This window comes from Podarcis bocagei (assembly GCF_964188305.1).
Source record: "Podarcis bocagei genome assembly, chromosome: 11".
NCBI lineage: Eukaryota > Metazoa > Chordata > Lepidosauria > Squamata > Lacertidae > Podarcis > Podarcis bocagei.
Genome location: NC_138136.1, coordinates 31,051,872 through 31,073,138, shown reverse-complemented (window position 1 = coordinate 31,073,138; position 21,267 = coordinate 31,051,872). Strand labels below are relative to the sequence as shown.

At 42.1% G+C, this 21,267-nt stretch overlaps 1 protein-coding gene and 1 long non-coding RNA gene across 14 annotated transcripts in view; one reads left to right on the top strand and one right to left on the bottom strand.

Moving 5' to 3' along the window:
- Nucleotides 1-21,267, bottom strand: part of MEF2C (myocyte enhancer factor 2C) — a 176,167-nt gene that overhangs the window by 136,969 nt on the left and 17,931 nt on the right. For 2 of the 12 annotated variants that reach the window (XM_081213431.1, XM_081213432.1), the window contains exon 1: nt 17,151-17,725. The exons of 9 other annotated variants lie outside the window; for them this stretch is intronic. The gene's annotated coding sequence lies outside the window, so the exon portion shown is untranslated. Of the gene's footprint in view, nt 1-17,150; nt 17,726-19,259; nt 19,571-21,267 lie in introns of those variants that run through there. One more of the 12 variants, XM_081213434.1, reaches the window with a different exon arrangement.
- LOC308597587 overlaps nt 18,264-21,267 on the top strand; it is an 80,207-nt gene continuing 77,203 nt past the window's right edge. For both annotated transcript variants that reach the window (XR_014013060.1, XR_014013061.1), the window contains exon 1: nt 18,264-18,353. This is a non-coding gene — a long non-coding RNA (uncharacterized lncRNA). The remainder of the gene's footprint in view (nt 18,354-21,267) is intronic.

Here is a 21,267-nt window from a genome sequence, read left to right as displayed (position 1 = left end):
AGTAACAGGACATTTATGCAATAGAACATCTACAGCAAGAGTGGGGAATTGTTGTACGTCTGAGGGTTACAAACTCACTTAGCCAATCTTCCTGGGGCCACATGTCAGTCAGTCAAGAATCATATACACACACATATATATATATATCTCCATTCCAACCCAGCAAAAAGACCTAAAGAAGTTGAAAGGTGGCCTGGGAAGGGGCATGGATGGCAGGGGGAGATTCTACCCCATGAGTTGGAAAGCACCCACCCGCCATCAGCAGTTGGGCCCTAAAGCAGGGGTCAGCAAACTTTTTCAGCAGGAGGCTGGTCCACTGTCCCTCAGACCTTGGGGGGGGGGGCAGGACTATATTTTTTTTTGGGGGGGGGGAAATGAACCAATTCCTATGCCCCACAAATAACCCAGAGATGCATTTTAAATAAAAGGACACATTCTACTCATGTAAAAACATGCTGATTCCCGGACCGCTGGAGGGCTGGATTTAGAAGGCGATTGGGCCGGATCCAGCCCCCAGGTCTTAGTTTGCCTACCCATGCCCTAAAGCATCCACTCACAATGTAAAAGAACAAGTCACAATGAATAGGTTGCTATTGGTATTCTGGAATTTTCCTCTTCATCAAATGTAGTGAAACAGGAAACAATAGTACCCATGATGGTGATGATGTGAAAATTCCAGAAATGCCCACAGACCCACAAGGAAACCTTCATCCACTCTGAGCAGTCATCATACAACATCCCCCCCCCCCCCCGCAGCAATAGCAACAGGTGGGGGAGAGCCTTTGGGCCTCCAGATGTGGCTGAACTCCCATCAGCCCCAGTATGCAAGGCCAATGGCTGGGGATGATGGGAGTTGCAGTCTTGCCACATCTGGAGGGACGTAGGCTATAATATAATGTATAAGCATGAGGATGATGACCTGTGCATGCTAAAAATAAGAAGTGGGCTTAAGTGAGAATAAGTGACTCAAGGCTGAAGCCTGTCTCCTGGAAGGCCCCTTGTTCAACTCCTCCTGAAGTAAGACATCTTTCCTGCTTATGGGTATCACTGCACCTTGAGCAATTGCACTTCAGCAAAGAAGCAGCTATAGCTCAGTAGTAAAACTTTTGCTCTACATGCAGAAGGTTCAATGTTCAGTCTTCAAGTTAGGCTTGGTGAAAACCCTCCTGACACCCTCTTCCTGTCAGTGCAGAAAATGCTGAGCTGGATAGTCTAATGGCTTGGCTTCGTATAAAGCAGCTTCCTTATTTAATTGTTTTACTACCCTCTGCCCAAGAAAAGATTCACGCATTAACTACAGCTACACCAGCAGCACATTCTAACATCTTCAAGATGAGCAGATTGCACGCATCTGCTAGGAACAAGGCAGGTGACCACCGAAGAAACACACACGGATAGCTTGGCACAACTACTGAAAAAGAAACACAAATCCCCCCTCCCCTCACACAATTAAATAATCAGAGAGACATGTTTAAATTCTAATTAAATAAATTCAGCAGCATATTGTAGACTGAATGTCCACGCATGTAATATATTCCGAAGTTTTTCTTTTTAAGGTAAAGACTTTATAATGAATGTTTTTTGTTATTCCTTCTGCTATCCATTTAATGATGACTCGGCCCAACTAAACACAATGCCATTGAAAGAGACACATTTAACATGCCTAAACAAGCATGTTCTGTTATATAGCATCCTTTCTCTTTTCCCGCTATTGAGTTCCATATCTTGTATGTATAGAAAAGTATTTTCTCTTTTCTTTCTTTCTTTCTGGGTAGCAAATAAAACCGAAGACAAAGTTTTGCAACGTTGTTCGCTTCTCTCGAGCAGCTGCAGCAAAAAGGGGAACATTACAACTGGTGATTAAGATCCATTTCTCACTAATCATAACCTTGCAACAAGGTTACTGAATGGGAGTAGAGGAAGGACAGATGGGAATAATTCTGAGTCCATGGGCTTTAAAAGGAGAGCCACGACTCCCTTGTAAGACGTTAAGAAATCTCTCTCTCTCTCTCTCTCTCTCTCTCTCTCTCTCTCTCTCTCTCTCTCTCTGTGTGTGTGTGTGTGTGTGTGAAATTTGAAACTGTGGCTCTTTTTACACATCTTTTGCCATATAGTGGTACCTCGGGTTAAGAACTTAATTTGTTCTGGAGGTCCGTTCTTAACCTGAAACTGTTCTTAACCTGAAGCACCACTTTAGCTAATGGGGCCTCCCACTGCCACTGCGCCACCACCACGTGATTTCTGTTCTCATCCTGAAGCAAAGTTCTTAACCCGGGGTACTATTTCTCGGTTAGCGGAGTCTGTAACCTGAAGTGTCTGTAACCTGAAGCATCTGTAACCCAAGGTACTGCTGTAATAGGTATGGGGAAACTTCAGCCCTCCAGATGTTGCCAGACTACAACTTCTATCATCCCTGCCACTTGTTGGTGCTGCTGGGAGCTGAGGTTCAACAACATCTAGAGAGCCCACATCTTCCTACCCCTGAGCTATAGTACTAGAAGTGGTCTAAACTGAATACTGCCCCCCCCTTTAATGTTCTACTTGCTGAAATGTACCCAAGGAGAAAAAACAATGGTCACCAGACATATTATTCAGGGCTTTACCCATGAAGCTCATGAGCATTCATCTAAGTGCCCCTCTTATGCCTGATTATCCCTCTGGTTAACTATGGGGCCACATTTCCAGAGGTTGGTGGGACAATGGATGTGTCTCTTATCTTTTAAAAGTAGGGTACAGTCTACCCTTGCAAACTCTCTCTCCCTCTATCTCTCTCTCTCTCCCCCCCCCCATCTCTGCATGCACATCTTTCCATCCAGGCAAGCAAGAGGCATTATTCCAGTTCAAAGACATAAAAGTACTGCAGGAGGGTGTGGCATGGGGCCAGGGAAGGGTGTGGTCTCTGGGGCCCAGATTAGGAGAGCTGAACTCAGCCATTGGGCCTGAGGTTAAACACCCGTGCTTTTGCTCTATGCAAGGCATTTCACAACCATGTCACAAGTGGCAGGTCAGTCAGCTGGCAGCCATTCCTAATAATTCATGCTTGTTTGTTTTTCACATTTCCCCCCCTCTTGTTGGGATGTCTGAGTAGCAGCGCTAATATTTCTGCCTTTCAACCCATGGAAATTTACTTGAAGCTTATCCTATACCTCCAAGGGCCATGTTCTAGACCGAGGTATGTTGCATGCAGGATAAACTCTCTGCAAGGGTTTGAAGTGCAGAGTTCAACTTCCATTCACAGTTAAGGAACAAATTCAGCCCACAGACTACAACAGCTAAAGTCCTACACCAAATAAGTATTCTGCTCATGGACAGAAGTGGGAATCCTGAGCACTTGCTGAAGTAGGACACTTTCATGATGCTACAAATTTACTCTGCTGCTACACTAATTGTGTTTATTGTTCCAATATAGTTGAAATCAGTAGACAAAAAGGAGGTACTCCCCCTCTCCCATTCTGTAATGAAATCATTCCCGAATCCTCCCACCAATGCACAACTCTAGCACACTGCTTAAGGCACATGACGAAATATCCATCTGAGAAAAATTAGCATAGTGCGTCCTGGCCAAAACCTTCTCTGGAAACCACCTGGGTTTTTTTACACAAGTACAAAAGATTCCTCTTCTTTGTCTGCTGCTATGATCTGTATTTTCCACATCCAGTTTAATTCTTAACATCTTCATTTGTGTATTTGTAAACAAATAAACAAACAGGGAAAAAGAGAGAGACTTGCAACATGTCATGCTGCATCCTACATTTACAGTATCTGATACTCCCAAATTCCTGCATCTCATGACATTCTATACCTAACAACTCTAAGAGATAAAGTTATAGACACTTCTGGTTTTGCAGCCAGGAAAAAGCCCTGCTTTATCTCACCGTCACTGCATCTCCTTATGCTCCGGCTTCAGAATATGAGAGAGTGACAGATAGATAACGAAAGCAGCAGCAGGATGAGGATTTGCTAACTTCTTACATCTGCTTGGAATGCCCGGCCACTGGGAGCCACAAACAGATACACTTGCAACTCTGAGCTAGAGTCCACAAAGGTACAGTAGCAGAGAAAATAAGAATTAGTAAGCACAATGTTGCATTTCAGTGAATTCCTTGTTGCAGCAGCATTCTGACGGGAATGGCTGCAAGGGGGAACGCTGCATGTTTCAGAGGTTTAGCAGTACGACGCAGGCTGCCATCCCATGTGAGCCCCAGTGAGGGCAGTGAGACAAGCCTCCACATAAAAACATGTAGTATTGTATTGCCAATCTCCACTTAAGACAAAAGTAGACCAGTGATAAATCTGGCCTTCAGCTCATCTTCACGCTACAAGTTGTTGTTTTTATCAGATGCATGTATATGTGTAAATATTGTACCGCCTTAAAATAAAAATAAAAAATAATAATTTTCAGTTGCAAACCAACTGTTTTCAAGTTGAAATTACTTTTAGATAAATGCCTGGCGGGAATAAATATGTGCTTGGATGTTCTAGCCCAGTTTGTTGGTATTCTTCTTTCAGGCAACATAATAAAATCAAATGCAGATTCACAGCCATTCAGTCAGCACAGTAAATATTAACAGTTCCAGAAACGGGACATTTACTACCATTTACTCCCCACTACATGAACTGCTCACCACTGTATGTGTACATAGGAACATGAAAAAGCAACCTTATATTAGGCAGTTTTCAACTAAGTTTTATTCAGAGTAGACCCATTGAAATTAATAGAGATAACTTAGGAATGTTCGTTAATTTCCATGGATGTACTCTGAATATAACTTAGTTGATTGACACTGACTGCCAGCAGCTCTTTCAACTTTCAGACAAGGAGTCTTTCACAGCCTTAGCAGGAGATGCTGGGGACTGAAGCTGGGACCATCTGGATACAGAGCAGATGATCTAACACGGAGTTACAGCCCTTTCCCCAAGTATTATGGTACTGCAGTAGACTGGCTATTCTATTACAGCGATTTCCCTAAATTACAGGCAGCAATCTGAAATGGGTTGCAGGGTTTAAAGCCTCACACAGCATGTGCCCAGAGATCTCAGCTATAATTTTTTTCACAGCAGTAGGACCAGGGATGACTCTTAAGAACGCCCATTAAAACCAAGTCCCAAAGTTTCACACCTTCCATATCTTGCTTGCCCCAAACCCATTCACTGCTACAACTATTGCAAACTCAGGCCACCAGTTCTCACTCATCTTGGTCTAAGCAACACCAAAGCTTCCCATTCTTCACCTTCTCAGCTCTTTCACAAGGTTAGCACTTTCCCTTGCAAATCCTCACAAACCTGTGTCCCTCACCAATCCTGCCAACATAAGCACCCATGCACTGTCAGCCTTCTACATCCTTCACTATTCATTGCAAATTCTGACTTTAGTAAAGCACACACTCCTTTTTCTATGACTGTGTTCCAATCAGATTCAATCTGGATGAGGCTGAAGCAGAGGTATACACTAGCACCCACTGGGCTGCTTTGTATAGATTGTCTTAGGAGTGCTATGGGTTGTATTCATGAGCCTGTGAAGGCCCTCCAGGCCTTATGCTTGTTAGCTCCATCCTAAACAAAAAATCATTCAGTTGATTCCTTCGATAGATCTCACTACACAATTGTTCCATTGGGTTATTTCATTAGGAACCAAAGCAATGCAGCATATTTTGATAGTGACCTAAACCTCCATACTGTGGGAAAGCACAAATATAAGTATTTCCACTGCAAGAGGCCCATATTAATGGGCTTTCTGGTGTGGATGTTAGTGAGTAGGGGGTGGGTTCTGAGCTTGTATAATCACATAATTGCACAAGTTGTCCTCACAGCTGAGAAGGGAAGGGCAGCTGATAAGCTATTTTGATCGTGGCAATACTTCAAAATGCAACTACTGGCTAGTTTGAGTCAGCATTATTATAGGTAAAGGTAAAGGGACTCCTGACCATTAGGTCCAGTCGGGCCAACTCTGGGGTTGCAGAGCTCATCTCATTTTATTGGCCAAGGGAGCCAGTGTACAGCCTCCGGGTCATGTGGACAGCATGACTAAGCCGCTTCTGGCGAACCAGAGTAGCACACAGAAACACTGTTTACCTTCCCGCTGTTTACCTTCTACTTGCACTTTGACGTGCTTTCAAACTGCTAGGTTGACAGAAGCTGGGACCGAGCAACGGGAGCTCACCCCATTGCGGGGATTTGAACCGCCGACCTCTGATTGTTAAGTCCTAGGCTCTGTGGTTTAACCCACAGCGCCACCCGTGTCCCTTCAGCATTATTATAGTGGTACCACAATCCTCCCCACCTCATATTGTGCCATTTGACTGTCCTGTTCTATCCCCAGACTCTCATTTTTGCCCCAATCACTCAAGAAAAATGATCTTCTGTCATTCTCATCCAATAGCCTCTTGTGACACATTTCACATATACGGTATTTTGAATATCTATTTAAGGTAATTACAAAAACAAAGAAAAACATAACTTGCGGTCAAAGTCAGCAAGCCCTCCATCGTAATATACCATTGCAAAATCACCATTTAAATATACTAGGTGAGACATCATATAAATATCTTAGCTTGCAATCAGAGAGCAAATTTATTTTTCAGTGCTGAAGGCTAACTAAAAAGCCCCCCAACTTCATGCAGCAATAAGTTCTGTAGCAGACCACTTTAGGGTGGCATGGGACTCTTCTGAAACAAAAAAGCTATGCGAAATCTGCAGCCCATAAAGCATACAGGTCAGCCATTCAAAATAATGAAAGGTACAGTTTAAAGAAGTTTGGCAAACGTTTCTTGCATTCAGCAAAACTCAAAAGACAGAATCAAAATTGAAAATTTGCTTCAAAATAGTTCAAATTTCTGTTGTTGAGAAATAATTGACAAATAAAGTAATTGTTCATTGGGAACAATTACTAAGAAAAATTTTCCTGCTGGACTGATCCCACTAAGTTGATGGCCTCATGGCATCAATTCCACATATATGTTAAAGTACTTTAGTCGTTGCACATTCAATCACTTCTTTAAAAATGTCGGGTTTCCAGCGACTAATTAGTGCTTTCCCTTTAAAATACAATATTAAATTATCTTCCACTGTCGGCACAGCCATGCTTTTAAATTTAATCACAGTATCCATGATCTGATATCACTAGGTTACAAAATTCTTTTTAAACAAAATGTTTACACTTTAAGCAGTTTTAATGAAATACTGTTTCATTCTCTTTGGTAGTTAATGAGTCTATCAGGTTACCGTACCTCATTAACATTAACGATCATATTACTGTGATGTGAATTTATACATAAATGTATTTTTGGTTAAGTTCAATAGCTACATAGAATCATAGAATCATAGAATCATAGAGTTGGAATAGACCACAAGGGCCATCGAGTCCAACCCCCTGCCAAGCAGAAAACACCATCAGAGCACTCCTGACATATGGTTGTCAAGCCTCTGCTTAAAGACCTCCAAAGAAGGAGACTCCACCACACTCCTTGGCAGCAAATTCCACTGTCGAACAGCTCTTACTGTCAGGAAGTTCTTCCTAATGTTTAGGTGGAATCTTCTTTCTTGTAGTTTGGATCCATTGCTCCGTGTCTGCTTCTCTGGAGCAGCAAAAAACAACCTTTCTCCCTCCATATATATATATATATATATATATATATATATATATATATATATATATATATATACACTCTATATATACATGCTACGGTAGTGGCAAGGATGCATATTCTAGACTGCATTTTAAGCTGTGTGATGTACAGAACGTCTAAGGCTCCTATGAACATTCCAGTTCACATTTTGAACACTGTAAACTGGGGTTGACAACTTCTTTTGCCGTGGACAGCAAAATTGCTGCAAGTAATGTGTGTCAGTTCTTTTTTTCCAGACAAGCATGTACAATGTGACCAAAAACTGCTACAAAATACCTTTCAATCAAAACAAACACTTAAAAAATATTAGTGATAACATTATCCTGTTTATTTATTAATTAAATTTAATCTTCTGCCCATGACTTTTGAAGCAATTTTTGAGGGGGGGAAACCCCTGAAATGGTTAAGGGAAACTGCTAAACCAGATTCATCTGGCTCTCCCTCCTCACTGGTCTAGCTTGCCTAACCCCTTAAAACCAAATGCACGGGTGTCTCCTTTATAAAAGGACAGTATTTTGTTGAAAAATTATTTTATTAGCTACAACCCACCTGCAAATTTCTCTGTACAATAGGTAATGAGAAAGGAATATGGAATTGGAGCAATAAAATCAAAGAGATGAAGAATTTATTTTGGAAATCATCATCCCCGATCTTCTTGGCATTATCTAGCCAAACAAAGTAACATATCCACAGTGGGATTCCAAGCATGTTTTAGCCCGAAGTAACAACCACAAGTTCAATGGGACTTACTTCATAGTAAATTGTGCTTAGGGCTTCAGAATTAAACCCACTGTTTGGCTCCGGAGGTTCTCCACCACCAGAAGCAAAAACGTTGTCATTCTGGGAGTCCACAGTGTTAACATGGACACAAAGACTTGGCCTCCTAAAATGTGGTTTAGGGTAGCAAAACCAAAGGAGAAACAGGACCACCCAAATCCTTGCTCTGATGTGACTGTTTAGACCACATTGGGCTTCCTTTTTAAATCAGGAAGTTCTCTTGCTGTCACAAATTGTGCAGGAACAACTTTGTCCATTTCACTATCCGGAACAAAAATCTGCTTTTCATCAAAACTGAAGCAGTTATTGCAGTTGCATTGTCTTTAACTGCACTGATAGTTTATATTTTCAGACAATTAAAATTAAGAAAACATTCACAATAGCTACATCATTTCACTGTTAAAAGGCAACATTTCCTCAGGATTGTTTGATCTGCTAACTTTGCTTCTATAGAAGTTGTCTCTAAGCAATTAGTCCTCTCAGCCCTTTGTACAAAGTCTTTCCTCTTTAAACAGGCATTGATTGAATATTTAAAAGCAAATACTGCAGTTTAACCCAGGCAATAGTTGCATACCGCAAGCGTCACTCATCCTGCTACGTTTACAGACTCAGCCACTGTCTTTAACTGAGTTTATCTCACTCTACATCTCTGGCTTAAAGTGCTAAAAGATAAAAAATTAAAACATATATTAGATAGATTCCTAGGCCAGCATATAAATTTAGCATTGACTTCAATCATATTGCAAATAATAGGGTCAAGTGAATGCTGTCAGCAATCAACATTAAACACTGGTAATATTAGCCCCTCTCTGCCCCACTGAGAAATAAAGCAACATTTCACATATAACTATCTTTTCTTTTTGTTATCTTTTTTAACTGCAGAGGAGGGAGCACACATTTAACTCATTCCCTGATCACATTTTTCTCCATTTCAAACCACTGTCCAAATGTCATTTTCTCTAAAAGGTTTGCTTCAAGTGTTAGTTTAATCACACTTTGAACTTCATTGTTTTGCTTGCTGTAAATTTCCCCCTCCCAAAGTAATTTTTTGTTGTTGTTGTCAAAATAAGCACTGGGGCATAGCAAAGTGAGTGAGCATGTAACATATAGTTTACTCTTTATATTCTGGCATGCCCACATAGCTGGGTCTGCCAAAACAACTGTTTATTCTAAAGGTAGCGTCAATTCTTTTGTAACATCTCCACCACAAAGAATTTTTAAGAATAAGTTCCAGAGCTCAGAGCTCTACAGTGGTCTTAATTTATCAGCTATAATCCGGGAATTGCTATAGACAGAACTTGCTAACATCAGTAAACGGTGTAAGTCTGACATACCCAGAATGTCACCAGAGTACCAAGGCAGCACCACACATGGCTCTGTTGCCTACGAGAAAACTTTTTAGCTCTTTTTCATTAGGCAATTATTATTGCTGTTTGTCAGGACCTGCCAGGAATAGCACTGGAAACCTTCATTTCTGCATGGCTGCCCTGTGTCGTCTGCTACCCAACCAGGCACCTTCCTGGCAACAAAGTGTTCTCAGGTCCCAGACTTGTTCCTTAGATCCATGTTGGCTGTTGGGTCCTCCAGGACATGAAATACTATGAAGGCTTCCTGTTTTGACTTCCTGAACAAGATCTTCCTTGCTCTGGTGTATTCCTGTGCATTCTTCAGCTCCGATTCCCACTATGGTCTCTCCGAGCTACTCCTTGGCTCAGCTCCTAGTTCCCAGCCTCTGACAGCTGACTCTGTTGTGACACTGTGATACAGTGGCGTCCAGCCTGTGGCCTATGCAGTCCCTTCCATTTCCTGTTCTTTACTCCCATCCTTGAAATCCCTCCTTGACAGTGATGTGACAGAACATGGGCACTGGCTTAAATCATTCTGGCATACCAAGATGTTCTCATTCATTCAGCACTGATGTCCTGAATTGCTATGATAGCTTTATGGACAGGGGGAACCTGTAGGAACTGGGGGAGAAGGTCAAGACTTATGGATGTGAGAGATGGAGAACGGTAGAAATAACTAAATCTCTTAACTGCAGCAGTAGTGCATTTAATTATTCCAATCCAGCACACTTACTTTACTCTTAGTTGCAAAGCTGCTACTATGATCTCGTTTAGAAAGAAATTATACATTTGTCTTTAAGGACTCCCACCCGCCCCACTCCTTGCCACAATAGTTTACAAGATCTTCTAGGCACACTTACTTAACAGGATTGCCCAATAAAATCCAGGTCCTTCTTTAATGCAATGTACGCAAGCTTTAAAAGTTGCCTACTGTTTTCCAGGAAAAAGAAAAGCTTGTCTTTTCATGGGAAAGTTTGCAATCTGTTTTGCTTGTTTGCTTTCCTGGCTAAAGGGTGAAAACCTCTCATGTATTTTGACATTTCCAGCATGTACATATTTAACTAACCATTTGGGAATTGCCACAAATGCCTTACTAGGGAATGCTTCAACACAGTTTATCATATGCTACGCTATTTCCTGCTGGAATGACAGGTGAGCCAAAAAGAGTGTAACATTCCCCCCCCCCTCAAACCTACTCAGTTCTATAGCACCTTTCTGGAGTGTTCTGGAGTACACACTCATGTGAATATGCATGTACACTTACTAATCTGTTGTCTACCGGGATGTTTTGTTTCATTCATTCTTATACATTCAGTACAGCTTGCAGTATACCCCCTCCCCTGAAGAAAAGACATTTCCAGGTGCAATCCTGTGCACAATCAATCTATTTAAATTCCACTGGCTCCAGAGAAATTTAAACAGCCTAACTATGTGCAGGATTGCAGCCAAAGTATCCTGTGGCACCTGAGCAACTGATAAATAGTAGCCCAAGAGCTCACATCAAGAGCCTAATTCATTAGATGCCTTTGTTAAAACCACTTAACTTGATAGCAAGAATCTGTAAGGTGACAAATGAGCCATAGTCCCATCACAAATGACATGAATAAGTGGCAGATTCCAGAATTGTTCTTTTTCTACTGCACAGACATTTGAAATACAGCTAATTGTGTGGCAGCATTTTAGCCTAAAGATTTGCCACACTTGATAAAAAAATAATAACAACAAATTTCAGCATGTCAGCAAGAACTACACACCCAGAAAATTGTTTTAATTAATCGTTATATGAAATTGAGTGTATATTAACACACATCTTCAGCTGTGGGTTGTAGTGGGGAAGGGACCAGTTTCTTTCAGATGCTTTTAGTCTATAGTGTAAATTCTAGACAGAATGAGGCTAAGTGTCTTATCACCTCTGTATTTGCAGTCTAGGCCATAAACCACATTTATGGCACCTTATGACATATGGTCTTGTGTCAGAAAGAAAATACATTTCATTGCTGAGGATGTTCATATCCCAATACTTTCTCCAAAAGTTGAGGTTTGTGAAAAATGGTTTAAAGCCACCTAAACAGACTTTCACGATTACATACACACAACAACAACAAAAACACAGCTGGTGACCCATAAAAGACCATCTCGCAACTTTTTGTTATAACAATAAGAAAAAGTTGCTAAATTCTGATAAGCAAGTTTCTCCCTTCCTAATACACCCCTCTACTGCTAGATGATATTCACTTCATTAAGTTTTTCAGAATCCAATGCGACCACACAAAACATGGGAAAACTAAGAGATTTTTGTTTGGTGGCTCAGCCCCCACTGAAAATAATCACTACCAGAGATATTTACAGATTGAAATCATAATCTGTACGCTGAAAATGCTGCTTACAAACACAGACATATCCAGATTTTATAAAAACATGTAACACAAACATAAACCAGAGCAGTTGTGAGCTTCCACTCTATTCTTGACACTTGAGAGTAAGATGAAAGAATACATTTAATTCCCAGCAGCATCTACACATTCTATTATTATACTTTATTATTAATAATGCTTCATGAAGTATAACAACATGCCTTAAAACAGTTTCTTGCCACTTAAACTTCTACTTTATAGTGCTATGAAATGCTCGGGGTAGGTTAAACGCTCTATTACACTGTTTATATATTTTCGCAGCCTCAAAGTAAGACGGCAATCTTGCCACTGTTCGTTTTCAATGCTTATACACTCCAGTCCACAATCTACTTAAACCAGAGTGCTTTGATTTAAGTTGACTGGCACCCTAGTCCTAACACATCATCTAAAAACAAATCCCACTAGTTTTAGAAGAGCTTTATTTCCAAGTAAACATGCTTGGGGACATAGCTTTGGGTGAGTCTCTAGTGACTGGCTCTTCATCTCTATAAGCATTTATTTTAAGCCCCACTGATTTCAGTGGAACTTACTTCCGAGTAAGTGTGCTCAGGATCACAGTCCAAATCTGCTTATTAACATGGACTGCACCTTAACCAAGCAATGAATCCTACAAATAAGGTCATGTGGAATGAAAAGGTGGGGGCGGGCAGGATGAGGGCAAGAGAGAAACGCATAGGAAATGAAATTTCCTATATGACAAACAGGGGGAAATCTATAGCTAAATGAGTGTTACCCATTTTAATTATATTATTTTAAATTCTAAAAATACAAAGCACCAGTAAAAAAAAGTAAGCATATCAGTATTAATTTTATAGATCACCTTTACCTCTGCCAAAGGCAATGGAATGGAATGTTTATATTTATGGCTAACTCATTGGGGTCACACCGCGTAAGACACTGAGGGGTATCCATTGGGTTTTATCAGGTTTTAATAAAAGGGGAGAAACTAGACAATTAGTCAGCTAGAACGTTCAGTGCTTCCAAAGTTTAATTCAAAAAATATTAGTTAACCCTCCAGAGATGCAAATACAAAAAACACAACTGAGTATTCCATTCTAAAAGTTAGCCAAAAGCTTCTGGGAGGAAGAGAATTTAAAAGCCTTGCACACATAAAAAATAAATAAATTATAAACTGAGGCAAATAGCTGCCATCCTGAATTTATTCAATAGCAATCTCCATGATTCCAACAGAAATCCTCCAAAATAAACTGGTTAGAGGATCCGCTGTGCCTTTACGTTGCATTTTGCTATAGAGGTACAGGAAGAAATAGGTGTAGTCTTTGACTTTCTGAACGATTACTTGGGAAGAAGGTTCATATAACCAGGTAGTGCATTTACATAAAACTTTAAGGTTCTATAGTAATTGCACAGCCACTGAGCTCTCAAAGCATTAGAATACCATTAAGCTGCAATTTTTGAATGATCACATTGCAATCCCCCCTCCATTTTTTTTAAAAAAAATGATTTCCCCATGCTTCCAATTGCACTTAACAATGACTAAGCAATCATGCTATAGTAGCCCTTATGTAATAAATAACCAATTGAAAATGAAGTGTGCCTTGCCACGCAGCAGCAATCAGCTTTTATTTCTGTCCAATCAAGTTGACATCTGAACTGCCTAATCCTCCTTTTGTAAGGCACATAAGACTTTGTTGTCACTGTTGGTTTTGTGAATTGTCTCTATAAGCTGCTCTGATTTCCTAAAGATGACAAATCCCAGCGAACAGCCAAGCTCTACTGCACTGCAGTCAATGCGACAGTTGAGATTAAGGTACAGAACTGAAGATACTGGGATTTAATCACCTGTCCGCATGTAACATATTGACCGTCAGCTCTCAGGAGATTAACTTAAATCTGTTCAGAGCAGCAAACCAATTACTATATTCAAAAAGCAAGGAGATGTGCCTGAATATCTGCAGATTTCACTTGCAACTTCTGCAGTCTGCGTCAACTACCGGTAGTTCTAAAGTATATACGTTGTACTTTACAAACATAAATGCGGCAGACCTATGCCATCAGTCATTTAAAGCCACAACTTGCTACACTTCAGTTAGTTAACAAACTTTTTAGCAAGATGTATACTTTTTCTGAATTTCATTTATAACATTTAACTTGCCGAGTAGCCAGGAACGTACATTTACATAAAACTTGAATTTAACATGGGGAAAGAACCCACATTACACAAAATACAACATGATGTGTAGAAATGATGAAGATACTATTTTTATTTCCATGAATAGAACTTTGTGAACCTTATATAGAAATAATCAGAGAGTTTAAAACCACTCAGATCCATGTTATTCTAATTTTGGTTAGGCTACATAGCTAAGAAGTTGGTCTATGTCCAACAGGTTAAAGTCTGAAAGTTATTAAAGTGATCATTCTCTCTGGCATCTGACATGAAATCATGACTTGCTGAAAACATTTAAAAGGCTGCTTGTCTTGTAGAGATAGTATGCCCTTGATTAGTGTGTCAAACTTCTGAAAAATTTACTTCTTAGAAATAAGACATTTTAAAAGCAAAATAATTGTGAACAAATTCTATTAAATACAACAACACTGGCAAATAACTTTCCTTTAGAAGCAAGTTCCATAGATTTCAACAGAACTTACAACTCAGTAAATGCGTTTTGGAGTGCGGTGTTGCCCATTTTTATCCACGTAATAAATGGAAAATATAGAACTTAATTAGTTTTCAGTTCAGAACTGGTAGGAATATTTCTGTCCTCCTAAGAGTTACTTAATATTTTTAAATCACAAGACAAAAATATTTTTACATATTTGAATATATGCTTTAGGTATATAAATGTATATAGTTTAGGTATATTAAGACAGGTACCTGCTTACATGATGGTTTATGAAAAGTCATCCATCTGCCCTATTATCATAAGAATTTATCAACAAGCGAGTTATTTGCCTACAACTTCTTTTCCAAGTAAACATCCTTACCATGTAGGTACACCATTGTCATTATTACACACATTAAGGATTCCAGAACAGGCAACCCAAACAAGTAACTTCAATTGCATTCTGTACAATGATATTTGTAATGCAATCCCAGGTACACATTTCAGAGACAACCTCGCTATAGGTGCAGTGTTTATAATTTAGCACACTTTAGAGAAAAGCGAAACTCATATATCCCAACTATATGCAGTTCAGTTATCAGCAAGGATAAAATGGCTATCTAATCATTTATGTCATATCTGGAACCTGTCAAAAAGAGATTTCTTTCTGTTTATCAGCTTCATTTTACTCATTCCTATGAGTTGTCTATTGTCACCCAAGCAGTTTTGTGAAATCTAACTCATAGAAAGATGTGCAGGATCAAATCATAGAACTGCCCCCCCCGGAACTAATATCATAACATGCAATAACAATTCATATACATATGTTTTGCTAGATTGCAGGCAATGCTTTCCAAATCTTGAGAATTTTAGCTAGTGAAATATATTCCAGTGCTTCCAGTGGCACTGAGTAATCTTGTATAATATTAAGAATAGATACAATGTGCACTGAAGCATAGGGGGGACATATAAATGCTTCAAAAGATGCTCATTTTATTGACTATAACTTCCTTAAAACATAAGTAACACATTATGATAAAAGATTCCTTGAACCTTATTTGGGACTGAAGTAGCATCCTGAAATTATTCTGCAAAAAATAGGTCTTGGTTCACAGGTGATTATATTCCTATGCCCTGCCTCTATTATGCCTTAGGGTTTGGCATTATTATATTACATATAAATATGTATACCCTATAACGACAATGCCACTGCTAAGTGCCACCGGGAAAGGGGGAAAAAACCAGGCTTCACATATCTGTCTAATGTAATTGGCCAACTGGACACTTTTATATCCTCTAGTAAAGCAAATGTAAGGTACTGATATATATTTAAGACAATGGCCTTCATGTTTCATTTTATATACGCTACTAAAAAGCATTTTGTCTTGAGCTAGGAATCTATAGACCACCACTGAAATATTGGCTGAATGCCCTTCTTCCGCTTAATCACTTTAAAACAGTAGCAGGTATGAGGTGTGTACCATAAGCATTTAATTTTAAAAGACCTATCTTGGTTACTCTAAAGATGAGACACTACAAGCTTGGCCAGCTACGTAAATATGAAAACAACAAGTTCTACAATTCAGACAAACAGCATTATTAAAGTAACACTATTCTCACATGATCTCCCGAATCAAGTCTATAGAGCTACTCCAAAATATAACTATTTTCAAATAATGAAACACTATCTTCTATAGATTTCCATTCCTCCTCCACACAAAACTAAAACCGGGTGAAAATAAGATAAATAATGAAGTTAGACAGCTTGCCAGGGAGCAATCTAGCTTTGCTTAACTTACAGCTAAAGTTGGAAAGGCTGGAGAGAGAGAGAGAGAGAGAGAGAGAGAGAGAGAGAGAGAGAGAGAGAGAGAGAGAGAGAGAGCTTTCCCCATTCGGATCTCCCAGATTCCCCCATCTCAAAGCAAAGTGTGCAAATGAAAAAGATGCTCTGGGAGGGATGCTGTGTCGAAAACCGAGGCATTAAAACAAAAGTGACGTGCTGCACACAGCCGAGTTGAAAAGGCCATTTGCACTTATGCCAGCTTATTTCTTCACTGCACTGTTTGATAACTCGCAGGGCAAGTACTCCAAGGTCAGACAAACAAACCTGAGTGCACTTCACAATATCAAAACACACCAATGACGTGAACTAACTTCATGAAAGTTTAAATACTCATGCAGCTGATGGAGGATGGGGAAGGGAGGGGGGGGGGGAGAAGAGACACAATTTCTCTGCAACTTTTAACTATGTTGGGTTTGAGTGCAAAGTTACTTTAAAGCCACCCGATTACGCTATGTCTGCGCCACTCACGTTCCCAGTACATGCTAAGCCTCCTGCCATACAAAACATTGCAATGCCTCCACGAGAGGCTGAAGGAGCAAGTCTATGCTACTTCGGGATGAAATCGCACGTGTACTTACATTGCAAAGGGCTGGATGATCAGGCTAGTCCTTGAGATATTTCCCCCTTCTTGGGAGCAACGGAGGGAGAAGAAGAGACAAGAGACCGAGGAGAGTGGTGGGGAGGAGGAGGAGGAGAAGGAAGCAGGGGTGGGGGGAGCCGTTAGTTCTTCCAGCCTTGTAAGATGTTCACCACCTGGTTCAACATGCAGCCTCCTTTAACCGCACATACGCGCGCGCGCAACGCACACGCGCGCACACACACAACCTTGCAAAGCAATCCAATGAGCAGCCAGCAGCTCTCTGGCGATGGTGGCGGCGTATGTGCGTGTGTATCTGAGGCTTCAGGAGGCGAAAGTGCCCGTGCTGCTGGCCGGATTAAAAGTAAGCAGGAATCGTCCTGAGAGCGTCTAGGAAGGAAGTGACAGGAGGCGAGTGGGGGAAAAGAACAGCTCACAGGCTTTGTAACATCACGGATGGAGGAGAGAGAGAGAGAGAGAGGCAGGGAAAGGAAGCTTCACAACTACACGCCCGGCGAAGCTTCTCTTGCTTGTGTCCTCCCTCCTCCTCCTCCCTTCTTCTTCTTCCTCCTCCTCCTCCTCTTCTTCTCCCCTCTCTCTCCCACAATCCCAAACGAATGACTCTCTCCTGCCGAGCTGGAGAAATAATCAGTTTCACTCTTGAAAAAAGGGGGCGGGATCACATCCCGAAAGCGTTTTAATAAAACAAACACAGCGAGAGTGAGGCGAGAGACCAGCTAGGAGTCTAGAAGGGGAGGAAGAGGCAATGGCAAAGCGCTCTCGCTCTCTCTTTCTCTCTCGCCCCTCTCTAGTCTCAACGAGATTGATAAATTACTCCACTACCCTACTTTAATTATGTATATGGTATGCAGAATAAATCACCCAACATCAGGCACCTCAATCAAGCACTTTTTAAATGATAATTGCATCTTGGCTGAATCAATCTTGCCATGCCTGACATTTTGCTAATTTTAGTTTTTTACCACGGGGGGGGGGGTAGGGAGAGCGCGCGCGCAATAGTGGGGGGGGGGGCACGTCTTGGTTAGTGGATATGGGGAGTCGAAGGACTTGGTATATGCCACGGAACAAGCCTTGGTGACAATCCTTATTATTATTACTATTATTATTATTCACGAGCAAAGCGATCGCGCGGCAGAGAGGCGGAGAACACCGCCCCGCAGATGCCGGTCCCCCTCCTGATCAGGTCTGTCTGTGTCCCCAGAAGATTTTGGACAGGGGCGGGTGGGGGCGAGGAGGAGAGGACGCGCAAGATCGTGGTTGGAGTCGTCTGGGCCAGCGAAGTGGTCTCGGCCAGAGGCGACCCCGGCAGCTCCCCAGGCGCGCGTGGATTGAGAAGTTAAGAGGGAGGGAGGGAGGGAGGAAAGGAAAGGAAAGGAAAGGGAGGAAGGAAGGAAGGAAGGAAGGAAGGAAGGAGGGCGCCCGGAGGTCCCCAGCGGCAACACTTCTTTTTTAAACCGGTGGGTCGGTGGGCTGGCTGGCTGGGATGGGATGGATGTGGAGCCAGGAGGGCGAGGGGACGGAGCTGGGGTGGGGGAGCTGCTTTAATGCTTAGGAAGCGTGGCGTCTTCGTTTGCCCATTGAGGTCAATAAAGACAGATGAGGCTAAAGCAGGGAATCGACCGGAAGATAAACGCGAGGTGTGTGTCCGGATGGGCTCCGATCCGAGCCCTCCGGCTCAACGGGATAGCAGATCGGAGGAGCGGCGAGGCTCTAGGAGGAAGCAGCAGAGGAAGTCCCGCTTGCACTGCAAGGGAAAGTCCGCCGCTAGCGGCGGCAGCACCATCTCGTCGACATTGGAGCCGGCAGCGCTCGCTCCACGCTGTCCAGCCAGCCTAACTTTCCAACGTGCTCTGAAAACATTGCTCTGCCCGAAAGCCTTCGCCCAGCTGGGGTGGAAGGCGAGAGGCAGGCTGCTGTTGTCGTTTCGTTTCTCGCAGAGCGCTGACCTTTCCTCTGCCCCCCTCCTCCCTCCACCTCTGCTGCGCCTTCCTCGCGGACCCTCCGCTCCGCTCTCTCCAAAGTGGAGCAGCCCCACTTCCCAAACTCGGGCGGCTTTTCCGTCTCCCAGCGCCAGCGGGACTTCACTTACCCGGGACGTATCCAAACAAACTGCACAGGAAACAGGCGCGCGGGCTCCGGGGGAACAAGCGGGATTCTCCTACGATTTGGGGAGGGGGGGAACCAGATAAAACTCGTCAGGCTTTGCCAGTAGGGCAGCTGGGTCCGGGTGGCTGGAAGATAAAATAACGGTTCCTTCCCTTCCCCGGGGGAAGCCTAGGCGTGCTCGCTCGTCTGGCAGCAGCTCGCGTTCCCTGGTGCCCCGTCTGAACAGATCCTCACTTGGCCTTCGCAAACTCCGCTGTGCCAGCTCACCAGCTCAGCTCTGCGAGAGCATCGCCCGGGAAGAGCTTGAGAGCAACCTTGCCCCTTTGCCTGGCGACCGCAGCGCGGCCAAGAAGCGCTCCCTGGGCCCTAAAGTGGCCGCTCTCGGAAAGGGGACAGGCTGACTTGCTGACCTTCCTCCTTGTTTCTCTAGGGCGGTAAATCACTTGTGAAACTCCACGACGGTCTGCTTTCTGGGTTCGTCGTAGTTTGGGCACTTGCCTTCTGATCTGTACATGGAGGGCTGTGTTTTCATTGCGGAGGGGGTGGGAATAGAGGAAAGGTGTTCATTGCGTTCAAATACAGAATAAAACATGACTTTTACAGAGGTGATAAATTAAGGGAATGGAACATGTATTATTATTATTATTATTATTATTATTATTATTATTATTATTCTACCCATCTGTCTTGGTTGCCCCAACCACCCTGGGCGGCTCCCAACAAAAAACAGTAAAAACATAATATAGCATCAAACACTAAGAAATTCCCTGTACAGGGCTGCCTTCAGATGTCTTTCAAAAATCACATAGCAGCTTATCTGTTTGACATCTGCTGGGAGGGTGTTCCACAGGCAAGAGTGACTACCGAAAAGGCCCTCTGCCTGGTTCCCTGCAGCCTCACCTCTCACAATGAATATTCAGGTATATGAATATTGCTTAAAACATTCACACCACTTCACAATCTGAAGAGGCCCCGAAAACAAGAGACAATCCAGGTTAAATCCAAAATCAAGAGCAGGATAATCCTTTTAATTAAGACCAACTGAAATGTCACACAACAGAGAGCAAGCTTTGAAGTTCCACAGAATGCTTCTTCAGGCTGGATGTAAAGCAAAACAAAAAACAGAATGTGGACAAATGGATAGATAGATAGATAGATAGATAGATAGATAGATAGATAGATAGATAGATGATAGATACCCAAGACCATCTTTTTTCTTTCCTCCTCTCTTTTTCTGCTTGTTGTTTAACAAGAGTGCTGGGGTACTTTGAAGCTTGCTCAGTACGTGGAGACATTTACATTTCTCCTACTGTGCATATCACCATATTGTTGACTTTTAGATTCCCCCAACCCCATGAACCAATGCACCCACTTGTATTTTTTTTAAAGAAAACATAAAAGTATATATTTAATTAAATATCCCTATTGCCAAAAGTAAAGGAAAAGTATTTGTACTTTGGAATTCATTGGCTTTCTTTAAAAAGAAAAGGAATGGAAAGGTATCTAATTATTTATATGGGATAAGGGACTGAACTTCTGTTCCCTGCAAGGGTGGCTGAGAAGTTGTTGGGTGGTGTAGACCTCCCTCTCTGCAGGCAGAGGCTTTCTGGGTGTGGGACCAGGTTCTGCTGCTGTCAGAGTTTACCAGTAGTAACTCTGAAAGGAGCAAGGCCAGAAACAGGGTGTTCAAGAATGCTGGAGAGGGCAGGTCTTGGATCCAAGGCCCTCTCATTCACCGAACACACTCCCCAAAATAGAATATCAGTGTCATCGGGAGGGGAAAATTTGGAAGGCTGAACAGTGGTGGGTCTTGGGAATGGAAAACCCATCTCCTACACACACACACACACACACACACACACACACACACACACACACCTTGCTCGTGAAAGGTGGCAGAACTTATAAATTTTGTATGATATCTGAATCCTTCCTTACATTGTTTGGTGTATCACTGTGATAGGAATGTTTAAGATAAGTTCTAAGTTCTG